Genomic DNA, 13,863 nt, shown 5'->3' with positions numbered 1-13,863 from the left:
TCTGCCTCAGCACTGCGAGCTCCTTATAGCTCTTGCTGTATTCACGTTGCCTCCTGGACGAGGCCCTGTAGATCAACTTCACGTGACTTCAGCGGATCAATTTCAACAGCTGTAGAACGCCCGTGCGGGGAGTTTCAGTGGACTTTGAAGCTGCGTTTTGCTACGGAACACTTTGTTTTCTGCTTCAGCAAAGCAAGCTCCTCATAGCTCTTGCTGTATTCACGTTACCTCCTGGAGGACGCCGTGTAGATCAACTTCACGTGACACATCACCTGACTTTAGCGGATCAATTTCAACAGCTGTAGAGTGCCCGTGCGGGGTGTTTCAGTGGACTTTAAAGCTGCGTTTTACTACAGAATCGCTTTGTTTTCTGCCTCAGCACTGTGAGCTCCTTATAGCTCTTGCTGTATTCATGTTGCCTCCTGGAGGAGGCCGTATAGATCAACTTCACGTGACTTCAGCGGATCAATTTCAACAGCTGTAGAATGCCCGTGCGGGGTGTTTCAGTGGACTTTGAAGCTGCGTTTTGCTACGGAACACTTTGTTTTCTGCTTCAGCACTGCAAGCTCCTTATAGCTCTTGCTGTATTCACGTTGCCTCCTGGAGGAGGCCGTGTAGATCAACTTCACGTGACTCATCACGTGACTTCAGCGGATCAATTTCAACAGCTGTAGAGCGCCCGTGCGGGGTGTTTCAGTGGACTTTGAAGCTGCGTTTTACTACGGAACGCTTTGTTTTCTGCCTCAGCACTGCAAGCTCCTTATAGCTCTTGCTATATTCACGTTGCCTCCTGGAGGAGGCCATGTAGATCAACTTCACGTGACTCATCACGTGACTTCGGCGGATCAATTTCAACAGCTGTAGAGCGCCCGCGCGGGGTGTTTCAGTAGACTTTGAAGCTGCGTTTTACTACGGAACGCTTTGTTTTCTGCCTCAGCACTGTGAGCTCCTTATAGCTCTTGCTGTATTCACGTTGCCTCCTGGACGAGGCCGTGTAGATCAACTTCACGTGACTTCAGCGGATCAATTTCAACAGCTGTAGAACGCCCGTGCGGGGAGTTTCAGTGGACTTTGAAGCTGCGTTTTGCTACGGAACACTTTGTTTTCTGCTTCAGCAAAGCAAGCTCCTTATAGCTCTTGCTGTATTCACGTTGCCTCCTGGAGGAGGCCGTGTAGATCAACTTCACGTGACTCATCACGTGTCTTCAGCGGATTAATTTCAACAGCTGTAGAGCACCCGTGCGGGGTGTTTCAGTGGACTTTGAAGCTGCGTTTTACTACGGAACGCTTTGTTTTCTGCCTCAGCACTGCGAGCTCCTTATAGCTCTTGCTGTATTCACGTTGCCTCCTGGAGGAGGCCGTGTAGATCAACTTCACGTGACTCATCACGTGACTTCAGCGGATCAATTTCAACAGCTGTAGAGCGCCCGTGCGGGGTGCTTCAGTGGACTTTGAAGCTGCGTTTTACTACGGAACGCTTTGTTTTCTGCCTCAGCACTGCGAGCTCCTTCTAGCTCTTGCTGTATTCACGTTGCCACCTGGAGGAGGCCGTGTAGATCAACTTCACGTGACTCATCACGTGACTTCAGCGGATCAATTTCAACAGCTGTAGAGCACCCTTGCGGCGTTAAGCCCATCGGGGTAAAGGGCGCTGTCTGTTTTGCGGCTGTTCGGCGCTGGAGGCGCACTTTCATGAGAGGAGCTGCAGAAACGAGTTCTTACGATCTACAGATGATCAGGTTAAGGTGTCTGTCTGTTAGTCCCCGATGACCGCAAACTCGGGGCACCAAACAAGAAGAAAGACGTTACAACACCGCCGGATGCTCAACCCTTGGACCAGTATGAAAGCGGCACCTGGAAACAAAGTTAAGGTAAGTGAGCAGGAATTGGGGGAGTCGACCCTGAAACGGGTCCTCGTGAAGTCAATTAGTGTGCCCCCTCCCTTGGTCTCACCACTAACATCTCCAATGTCTACAGATGAAACAAGCACACTACCTGCAACGCCCGCTGACTCAGACATTTTTCCAGCGCAAACAAACGAGGCCCATGAGGGCGCAGACCATGCGTTTAAAGTGAACCCGCCCCCTCTCCCTGCCTCACCGCATCTGGCCCTCCATATCAGCGGCCCGCTATTACAATCTGATTTACCCGCCGTTACATTGAATCACCTACCATTGTTTGAGTCGGAGCCGGAGTTAATGCAAAATACAAATGCCCCAGGTAAAATCTTGCAAATGAATGTACCGGATCCAAGCCCTGAGGTCTTTTACTCTCCGTTCGATTGAGATGATCGAAGGAGAAAATATAAATACAAACACTACACCAGTGCTTGCTCACACAACTGATCAATTACACGGCCTTCCAGGCCCACCTGCTGTTCTTGACGAGATACTGACTAAGTCTACAGACTCAGCTGCCTCGGCCACTCCATCTGTTAGTGCTCTCAACGATGCCCATCCAAAAATGGCCAAGAACATGATTGACTCTTGTGGCCCACGTGGCCAAAGTGGTTCTTGTTCAATCCCGGAGTGTCGCTTTAACCAATTAACGCCTCTGAGAACCTTAGTCCCAAGGAAAAGGTCCCACGACATATCTGAGCAAGTGTCAATGAATAGAACGCCTCAAACGTTCAATCAGACAGGGCCGTCTGAAACCTCGGCGTGTCCTGTAAATGAACTTTCTACACCTGAACCTCATCAAAGTACAAACATGGATGGTCATCGGGAGAGCAATGAAGTGTTAACTAACTTATTGCAGGGCGAGTTGTCCTTTAAATCCAAAGTGCAAAATGCAGCTGACCAAAAAGTAAAAGAAAAAAAAGACAACATGGATCTCCATAATGCAGGACGGGAACTGCGTCTGATGGCAAAATTGGACGCCAATTACGTTACGGCCAGAAAAAAATTGCATGCTCACTATGAGCTAAGACAAGCAAATAGACAACATCCTGTGCTGCAGCCTAGATCATTAAATCAACCTGATGCAGACCTACAAGAAAATCGTTTTCGGTACGACCAAATTATAATGACTGAAGCCAGGTCTGACATGGCAGTCAGCGACCTGAAATGCAGGCAGCACAATTAACCTAACTCTGAGGGCGCCCTTGCCAAATAATGACTTAGACCATTCACTATCAGAAAATCATGCATCAACGAGCACTCCTAGAGATCGTCAAATCCGGATGAAAAAACAAACGCTTGGAAATTCTACACACCCGCAACCGAGTGCTCATCCTCAAATGCTTGAGGACACTTCAAAGAGCTCAAACTCTCGTTCCGATGCCTCGTCAACTGCAACTCAAAAATCAAGTCTTTCAGCGGCAGCAGCCAATCAGATTTACAATAATGTGCTTGCTGCATCCTCAATGGCGATGATTCCGTTCACAAAACTCTATGGATCAATCCACGAGGCTCTCAAAGACCAAACATCTCTAATAGCGGCCTTATCCGAATAAATGACGAAAGTGGAAAACTTTAACAACTTTCTTACCCAGCAAATTTCTAGAGAGGCAGATCTTACGGCCCGCTGGCAGGAACGCTTGACTGACCTAGCCGCGAGGCACCACTGCCAAAATGACACCTTGTCAGAAGGCCTATTGGACGCCCTAAAATGGATGCGCCACAATGCTGTCGGGGCTACATTTAACTCAGTGCGGACGCTCACTAATTCTGACATAACGTCCCAACAATCAATAATTGCACCCACCACTGATATACCCTCGAATGACTTGCTTAAAATTTTGGCTGAGAATAAAGCAAGCAGGAAACAAGGTGGCTCAGTTCCCTTGAACGTGCCTCATAATGGACAACTCAAATTAACAAATCAGAACCTTGCCCCAATGGCGTAACTATCACATCCTGAACAGACGAATGAAACCTCCAAAAATGTTAATCAAAAAGCTTTGACGATAAATCCCGACATGACTTCGAGCCAATCTGAAGCAACCGCTGATGGTAAACGGCTTGTGGTGAATTCCAAAAACAGCAAGAACAAATCTCTTGCGACACAGCCTCTTCGTTGCCCAACCAACTCGTTTGGCATCTTTGAAGGATCTGCTAAGTCAATTATTACTGCTCAGCCAGTTGCTTTACCAGTCAATCCGGATCCACCAAAGCGCCTTTCTCTCAAAAATTTGCAGGAGGCCAAGCGAGCATGACAAACAAAAGCCAAACCCATTGTAAAAAAGTTCATAAGTAATCTGACTTCACCGAAGCAGTTGGGTCTGTTCAAATGAGTCGACCCTACAAAAGGACCGGAGGGCAAACAAACTACTGCCACTGCAGATCGTGTCACCTCAAAAGGCGCCTCAATCCCGATGGCTAACAAAAGGAGAAGAGTGGAGTCCGAGTCTGGCAGTGTCGAAAACTCTGAAAATGGCTCTGAGATAGATCTTTGTGATTTATCTACATATTCGCATCAAGGAGATTAATTTGCGAATCATGAAATGAGAGCAACCGATCACTTACAGCCACATCTGAAATCTCCACTGGGACAAACTAAACCAATGTCCAATCAAAGGCCCAAATCACTCTCCTCGAATTCGTACGGTGGAAGGGAATCAAAAAGATCTCAAGACCATCACGATCACTCATATGAGCCCTCATCTAAATGGAACCCAAAATGCACCATAACCCAACAGAGCAAAAAGGTGCATTATTCTTCAAGGGTCCACCAAAACGAATCTTTTTCCTCGACATCTCTAGTCGGGAAATTACGTCTTCAGAACATTCAAGACGACGAAAAAGAGGTCAACTTAAATCGTAAAAATGTGATGAGGTTATTTAAATGTATCCCAGCATTACGTACTATTAAGTCAGAAGATATCAAAATTGTGGAATACCCAACGGAACTCACCGCTGATCAAGTTTTACTGCACATCACCTCGGCGCTTCAGTCCGAAATACAATTATGCAAGCTTCTGATGAACTATTGGCCTTTGATTTCGACATTATGATAGAACCTGCGGTGCAGAAAAAGAGCGTAAACAGCCACCCTCCACCGTCTTCATCTAAACATGACTCTTCTTTGAGTCACAACAATCTGGGAAAAGCGCTCTCTGATGTCTCAAAAAGAGAACGCCAACCCATGAAAAACAGCCGCGAGCCGATACGGGAAAATTACAAACCTATTTCCCACAATGCTAGAGAATAGCAATGATCCGTAAGGCGTGAATCCTGGTGCGAGTTCCTATCCTGGAATACGAGAGGGTTCACGTACCTCTTTAATAACTTTGAAATCAACCTACAAAGGGTGATTGTAATTTGCTTACAGGAAACGTGGCTAAGCGACGTGCCGACGAGAGATGGCTTTGAAATCCATTAGAATCCCGCGGTAAAGAACCCACAAGGTTATCCCTACTCGGGCCTCCTAATGATGATAAAAACATTTGGTGGAAAATACTGGAAACCTTCAATCCTAATCCATTCATTCAGGGATTGATCATGCAAACATCCCTGCTTAAACCTGAAGAGCGTCAGCATCTACTGATTATTAATAGATACTGGAATCCTCACAAAATCAGCACAGTGTCCTTTATAAAGACTACCACTCATCTGATTGACTACGCAGTAACATCTTATAGAAACTTGTCTATAATTTGTTGTGGAGATTTGAATTGTTCTTGGTTTGCTTTTAGCGACGACCAACAGAAAAACCTATCCTTGAAAGAAAACAATATCTCTAGTCGGAGTCGGGCCTGTATAATGGCTCTAAAAAAACGTATTGCCATATGGTAAACGGTAATGCTAAAGGGGATGATCCACCTTTCAACCTGGCATCGTGAGGCCTCACAGAGAATTCTGGACTACTTTTGGGTATCACAAAATATTGTGGAAAAGACCATTCAGTTGAACGTCGTTAGTATGATCAACAGTGATCATGACCTATTACGATTCTCATGCACCATGGAGTGGGCACACTCGGACGGGCAATATGAAATACCGATTACAGTCAACGCAGGGGGAAATCGCCTGCGCATAAATGGACCCCATATTTGAATTTTGAGTGACCAGCTACTCAATCTCCACAAAGATCGTCAAGTAAACTATGCCCCGCTGGTCAGCCAATTTAAGTTCTCAATGGTTGCGGCCCGGTCAATGGGCATGTTCCACAAACATGTGTCATGCACAATCATTTCTGAACAAAAGAAAACCATGTGGTCTGACATAAGACGGCTGAAAAGAAATGTCAACGTTTTCAAAAAGCCGGATGCGCTAAGAAAGCCAATCAAACAAAGGCGACAGACGTACCGAAATTGGTTAAAATTTCACAAAATGATTATTGAAAAAAATAGAGCTGAAAAAATGATGAAAATCTTGGTGACTAAAGATGTAAGACAAATATGGGCTATTCTTAACACGGGACATTCTCGATGTCCCGCCATAATCTCTAATGAAATAAACAGCGTGACCTGGGAGGATCATTTTGCGGAAGTCTATCAGAAGCCAAATGACGAACCACAAACAGTTACAAGGTCGGCAGAAGCAAAATGGGATGTGAAGATCTCCGCCACTGACATAGTGAAAATGATCAAGAAGTTAAAAAACTCTCGGGCCGCTGGTCCAGATATGATCACCAACGTGATGTTAAAAAAACACACTGATCAATGGGCTGCTTTGATCGAAGTTCTGCTTAAGACAATATCCATTACGAAGCGGATTCCAGACTCGTGGCTGGAGGCAGTGGTGGTCCCAATATTCAAGAAGGGCAATTGGGCTGTTCCATCTAATTATCGGCCGATTGCCCTTCTGGATACCATCGGAAAAATCTTGGGTTCACATCTCCGCCAAAAATTGGCTGCATGGGCATTAAAGTCATAGATCTTGGATATTCGACAAACCAGCTTCACCCCAGGAGTAGGCGTAGAGGTAAACCTGCTCATTTTAAACATCTTGAAGCTGGAAACCTTGAAGTCAAAGAAAAAACTGTTCCTAGCCTTTATTGACATGCGTCAGGCGTTTGATAAAATAAACCGTGGTATGCTCTGGAAGAAACTGCAGTCCTGGGCTTGCCCGAAATCCATATTGGAGCCGATTCAAGCCCTCCACACTGGTACTTCAATGAAGGTTCGGTTAAACAACCAATGAGACCTGTCAAATAAAATTCTTACATTAAGGGGCGTGAAACAGGGCTGCCCCATGGAAGCCGAACTCTTTAAGCTCTTCATTGCTGATGTTTCAGAACACCTGAATAGGGTTCATTGTTTCCCTCCGAAGCTCAATTATACCCAAGTAAACTGCATAACATATGCGGACGATATTGTACTTATTGACCAGACTCAAATTGGGCTACATCGGGTGTTGGGAAATCTCAACGAATATCTAAAACAATTGACTTGGAATTGAATGCCGAAAAAACAAAAATAATGTCTATCGGCTCTACATGTTCTCGGAAAAACAAAGCATTTAGATGGATCTTAGAGAACAAATCCTTGTCACCAGTAAACTCCATTCGCTACCTTGGTGTCATGTTTAATAATTCCTTAAATGAGCACCATTGGCGGCAGGCCTTATTGCTCGGATGACTCAGTTTGCCATTCAGGGCGTCAAGATAAATGGTGACTATGAGAAATTTAGTCTATCACCTGTTATAACATTCTACGTTCAAAAAGTAATTCCTGCGATCACTTTCGGCGCAGAGGCTGCCTGGAATATGGATCCACTGACCGGGACAGGCTAGAAGCGATATTCTGGAAGCGGGTCTTATGTCTACAACGATATGTAAAAATTAGTGCGATACGCTATGAATCATCCTTAAACTCACTTTACTCAGTGGTGATTTGGAAATTAATGAGCGTCTGGTGGAAAATGTCCGTGGAACCAATCATACCTGCCTATAAAATCTTCGACACAAACCCTGATGTCTCCAACAACAATCTGCTGTCCGAGTGGAAATCAATCCTGGCAAATTACCTAAAAAATGCAGACATAAAAAAAGAAGATTTAAATAATCTTCCACAGTTGGCCAAAAAGAAATATGAAGCATGGCCATGGATCTGTAATTTGGAACAACGAGGTAAATTGAAAACCACGTTGAAGGCTGAAACTAGCTTTCACAGACTGAATAAGCCCTGCAGATACTTATTAAAGTGTACCGCACGTTATTACCGTGAACAATTTCTGAGGTTTTGATTAAACGCCTTGCAAACAAAGGAAAGGCTGTGGCAAAGACAGAACAAGGACACACTAGATAACATCTGCCAGCACTGCCTGAATGACATTGAATCGTTACATCACTTGGTGATTGTATGCCCAGGGCTAACTACTCAACGCTTATGCCATCTTGGGAAATATGCACCCCAGGACGTTGATATGGCAATCTGGTGGGGTCGGGTAATTGCAGGGCATGACATAAATTTAGCATGTACTGTTGCAAATTATCTTGACTCTTTCTTACGAAAAGATGAATAAGTGATTTAATTTTTTTCTGAATATGATGCCGGAATCACATGCTATGCTACAATTGATGCATTTACTCTATTGAAATGTGTGGACAGGGATGACTTTTTTGTAACAAAAGTTGAGCTTGATCAACCGTGAAGATGTGATCGATGAACTGAAGTTTCAATAAAAAAAATATATATATATATATTTTAGTGTTAAATAGGATGAAACCACTAACAAAACTAAGTACTAAACTACAAAAGAAACTTCTCAATAAACGGAATGTCAACAAAAATAACTTCTTAAATATTTGTAGAGGTGAATGGAGTCACCCAATGACCACAGCACCATATTTTAATGAAGATGCATACAAACAAAATCAAACAAACACAATTGCCATCCATAGCAGTAGACGAGGATATTAAAAAATCGATAATACCATCATGCAACAAGAAATACTGCTTACAAAAGTATCCGCAGAAAACTCAGAATTATCTCTCCATTCGACTGAACCAGACCGTCCAGTATAAAAATGTCTGTGCACGTCAATGTGTAACATTCCTAACAAATCTTTCAAATCTTTACGGCAGTTTCTCAATCAGTATGTGAAAGGTAAAGACAAAATGAAAATGAAAGTGCTGCAAAATATGGATACCTGTCCAGTGCGCAAATACACAGGACTACAAGGGCATTCATTACCCTGCATTACAGGACCTATTTGCAAAACTAACTTCCATGATATCAAAATGATATCAACACATTATTCAAATATAAGAAATCTTGTGTATAAACTGTACTATGCTAAAAGTCGAGCTTTAGAACTAGCCAATTTAAATAACATTCATCTGCATGGTACACCCAAATACTGTATGAGAGGGCAGGTCTATTGGACCCCCTCCCTGTCATACCCCTCCTCCGTGAGGCTCGTGGCTCTTCATCGGCCCACCATGCACCCGTGCTCGGGAGTCAGAATGGCTGCTGATCGACACACAGGGCCAATCGACTTGCACTCTAACATACCATAGACACCATTTTGAAAGCATCACGACTCCATTTTAGATATAAACGACCAAAGCCCAACTGAAACAGCCTGCCTGCGAGAGCTGCATCTTGGCCCCCGCTCACTGTGCGCAGGTAGCCATGCACTCCCCCTGCGCCTCTACCCCATGGCAGATCCGCCAAAGGCCCGTTCTCATGGGCACCCAGATACGAACGAGTATCAGAACAAACACTGTATCATTTACCTTCCGCAGTACATCACTGTCCCCGAAGTGACCTGACTCGTGGCTTGAGTCTGGAAAATAACAAGAACCATCCCAAATCAACAGGCCTCGACCTAGCATTAAATGCCTGACATTTAAGTATATGGTGTCAATACCCATCATGTATGAACCTTTGCCCCATCCCCCAGATGAACTGTCAACTGCATACCAAAACCCAACGATACACAGGGTTGGTTGTAAATTATCACACGAATGTTGGGAAAGGATGAAGCTTATAACGTCACTAGAGCAAGGATGACCCCCGCCTGCTGCAAGATACCATGGGCCTCATTACAACTCAGGCGTTAAGGGTTAATGCCACCGTTAACCCTTAACGCCTGATTCTGATTTTAATGCCTGCTTTTGGCAGGCGTTAAAATCCATGGCGCTAACCTGCCATGGTGCTAATTACGCCGCCGTAATTTACGGCGGCGTAATTAGCGCCTTCCCCACTCCCATTATGCCCTATGGGGCAAAAATGGGAATGGGGAAGGGAAAATGGGAAATGGGGATTTACCGCCCCACTCACCTTGGAATGGGGCGGTAAATCCGCCATCCACCATGGTGTAAACGGAGTTAACACCATGGTGGTAAAGTTGGTGCACTTAGCACCAAGGTTGTAATGAGGCCTCATGTGCCTGAATGCTTAATGAAAGGGCTTGATAGAGCCCACTTAATGCTAACTAATGACTGCTGCTAAAGTACAAAGGAAGGCAATAAAGCATTACTAAGAATACTTGTGTGTAATACAGCAAAACACGTTTAAGTAGTTATAAATGAGAATGCAAATGCACACATTATATATGAACGTATTGCTTCTATGCTCCTGAGTACACGACCCAACCTGATGCTACCTTATGTTGTTATTCATTTGTTGCCTTACGAATTACCAATATGTGTTCAACTAATGTTATGTAATCCATGTACCACTGCTGGACCTTCATTGCTATGTATGAAGAAGTAAACAAATTTATAAATGTTAGTAATATGTAAACACCCTAATGCTGCTAACATTACTAATTGTTCCCTCGTATGATATATTATGCAGCCCAGGCACAGAGAACCGCTAGGGTTTGTTGGTGCTTGAGCAACACAGCCTCACCTCCCCTCATTCTGCTGGACCCGCTTCAAGTATTCACCTCCCCCATGTCCGAGACCACCATAGTCGGCCAAAATAATTATTTACAGCCCAGTCCTAAACCCCACCGCCTTAAGGAGCCAAAGGTGTGCCCTCGCTGATCCAGGAGTACTCCAGTTCACCCCAAGTTAATGGGCCTTGGAGATAGATATTCAATCCTGTACTAACATATCATAAAGTAATTCCTCACCACATCTAACAGAATAGAATGACAAGACAGCTCCCCTCGTGTCCTTTGAAGAGACACCCAGACTTTTGACACCTGGTCAATAGGTCAAAAGTAATTGTGTAATGATATATTAGTGAAGTTTCACATTGTATATCATTTTGCGTATCTCCTAAACATTCCTAGAATAACATACTGTAAGATTTGCAGGACAACAAGAGTCGTTTAAGGAGTGAGTGTTTGTGTGTGTGGCCACAAGGGCAAAGTGTTAGCACAGTCACCAATCAGGGACACAGACTGCGCCTGGCATTGCAGCTCCACCCCGACGAGCCCAGCTGACCCGTCCACCCCACGTTGGCACCATGCAGAATACCATTAATCCTGGAGCGGCTCATCATTGTATCACTTATAGCTTATTCGATGCCACCCAATCCCTGAGACAATGTGCTCCCTATAGCTTACAGTATTTATGACGTGGTTTTGTAATAAATATGACTGTCTTTGCTATTGTCAGACAGAGCGCTCTCAGAGCTTACAGAATCCTTTGCATGCCCTATATTGATTATATAAAAAAACCTTTTACATCACCCGCACTTGGTCCTGGTCTCATTCCCTCCTGGGGTGTGTCCTTATTACCTCAAATTTTGGGGAGGTTACTGCTTTTTTGGGGACGCTTGCTTTCAATACATACAAGAAGAAATCAACCGTATCCAGAGAAAATATTTTGAAAGTGAAAGCCACTTACAAAAAGCAATAGTTGTAGAACAGACTAGCAACAATTCTGCACATGGCAACCTTCTATTGCACACATACAAAAAAGACATACTAAAATTTAAAAGTTCATCCGCTGAATTACCAAACCATGTGTGTGTGTGTTGCTGCAGAAATTTTACAAAAGTAACACAAAAACTATAGACGTAACATACAAAATAGAAGACAATGAAGATTCAAAATGGTTTGAATGAGCTCTCTACCTTTAGTGAACCCCTAATATGTTGCAGTTACTGCACTACAAAACTTGACAACAACCAAACTCCTTCACATGCTATAACGAATAATTTGGAATTATTCCCACTACCAAAACCCCTGCAACAACTCAATTTGTATGAGAGCATCATAATTCAAACAGTACACCCATTTCAAGCAATAATACGCCTTCAACCAAAAACAGCAAAATGACCTCCCTCTGAATTGGTAAAAGGCATTTGTGGCAAAGTAGTTTATTTGCCATTAGATTTCACAGAAAATGTGCACACTCTAGGAGTGCAACGTCCAATAGAGCATTCTTTAATTGTCTTAGTAAATGGTGTACCAACAAAACACAAAATAATATGGCAACAACTCGTGGACTTACATAAAGTTAGACAAGCCTTGCAATATCTGAAAACAATAAAGAATACTACAAAGAAATAAATATTGAAGAAAGCTTAACGGAAACAACTGAAATAATTCAAGAATCATCAGAAACTAGTCAATTTGAACTTCTGGATCCTGCTGCAGTATCCACTCTTTTTGACCATTATACAATTCATCCATTGCACTCTAATGAGAGCATAGATGATGCATTAGAAACTTACCAAATGCGACAAACCAAAGGGTCACCAATGAGCATATGGGAAAAAAGTATAGAAGCACCTGCTTTTCCACTGCTATTTCCTACTGGGAAAGGAGGAAGATACAATGATAGACCCACTCAGATAACAGCATCAGAATACCGCTCATTACGAATGTATTCTGAAGATCCCAGATGTACACAAAATGTGGAATACATATTCCACCTACTCTTTGAAAGTGAACGAGCAACCCTATGTTACGGAGTTGCACACATATTGAAATCTGGAACCCACTTTCAAAATATGTCAGCTACGCAATTAATACAAACAGTGCAAGAAAAAGATGAGGTTTTACAATCAAGCATTACAAATCTGTTTGCTAACATGCATAGTATGAAAGAATACTGGTTCCGACGGCACGGAGATGTACGTTGTATGATCAGAAACCTTGGACCACCCCCTTGGTTTGTTACATTAAATTGTGCTGAATATGCATCGAAAGATTGACATGATTACCTACGCATATCAAACAACAACAAAATCAACATAGATAAACTAACACCTGGAGAACTTTGCTCTCTAGATCCTGTTAATGTTTCAAGATATTTCCACCATCATTTCATTGCTATGCTACACTTTATTTGTAATAAAACTGTTCCTCCCCTCGGAGAAGTGCAACACTTCTTTTGGAGAAAAGAATACCAAGCCAGAGGAGCACCACATATGCACATGCTTTTATGGATTAAAAGTGCACCTAAATTTGGTCAGGACAGTGATGCCACTGTTTTGCAGTTCATCCAAAAATATGTGACCTTCATGGACAGATTGTACAATTTCAAAGACACAAATGTGGCAAATATTGTCATCGCAAATACAAAATCAAAGCAAAATACTACACAAAATGCCGCTTTTGTTTCCCTAGACCAGTTACAGAACAGGTGAAGTGAACAACTTTATGCCTTCAGTTCGACATAGTGTAAAAGGTAAATCACCTAAGAACACGTATTACATAAAAAGAACAGAAGCATCAAAATATATCAATGATTACAATGCAATCATGGCCCTCTTATGGAATGCTAACATAGATGTGCAGTACATTGCAGACAAGTCCACTGCAGTTGCACAATATTTTATAGCCTACTTAACAAAAGGAGAAAAAACAGAGCTTCAAGACCTCTGGAATGACCTATCATCAGATAAAACACTATCTCAGAAATTGTACAGCCTAGGCATAAAAATTATCTCTCATAGAGACTGGTGCCTTTGAAGCTGCAGATCGTTTAACCGGTACTGCTTTGTATGGAAAATCTGAAAATATAGTATGGCTAAGTCTTGGTCCTGCTAAATCTAGAAAAAGAGTTCT

Source organism: Ambystoma mexicanum, chromosome 3p (genome assembly GCF_040938575.1).
Source record: "Ambystoma mexicanum isolate Mex_15411 chromosome 3p, UKY_AmexF1_1, whole genome shotgun sequence".
NCBI lineage: Eukaryota > Metazoa > Chordata > Amphibia > Caudata > Ambystomatidae > Ambystoma > Ambystoma mexicanum.
This window is presented reverse-complemented; position numbering follows the sequence as displayed.